The sequence below is a fragment of the Mastomys coucha genome, unplaced genomic scaffold, assembly GCF_008632895.1.
Source record: "Mastomys coucha isolate ucsf_1 unplaced genomic scaffold, UCSF_Mcou_1 pScaffold7, whole genome shotgun sequence".
Taxonomy (NCBI): domain Eukaryota; kingdom Metazoa; phylum Chordata; class Mammalia; order Rodentia; family Muridae; genus Mastomys; species Mastomys coucha.
The window spans coordinates 27,576,783-27,577,315 of record NW_022196913.1 but is presented as its reverse complement, the minus strand read 5'-3'; positions in this window follow the sequence as shown (position 1 = coordinate 27,577,315).

The window sequence follows — 533 nt, the reverse complement described above, 5'->3', positions numbered from 1 at the left end:
AACCCATCATCCTGAGGAAAGGCCTCAGATGCTTGACAGCTTGGGAGCGGAGATAAGTTAGCATAGGTTGAGTCATTCAAACCCAACCTCATTTTCCTAATATCATTTCCAAGTATGTAACTTAGGAGTGGCGTAGTTGGGCCAGTCCCCAAGAAACCTTACATTCCCCTTTTGGTCTTCTATCTTTATGTCGCTTTTATATTGTTTTGTTTTCCCCTTGAGACCAGAGTAGGAACTGAAAGGAGCTCCGGGCTATTTCCTTCTTGTCCTGTGGCTTCTTGTGATTTGATTTCCCAGTTGTTGTGGCCTGGCCTCCTTGCTCTTCGTTTTACCATTTTTACAGTCCAGAAAGTGAGCCAACCTACGTGTGTTCCTGGTTTTGAACAAGTACAAGTAGCAAAAAGGCATCCTCAAATCTACATATACCTGTCCTGGTTACTGTTCTATTGCTAGGAGGAAACACCACGACCAAGGCAACTTACAATTAGGGGATTGCTTACAGTTTCAAAGTGTTGGTCTGTGATCATCATGGT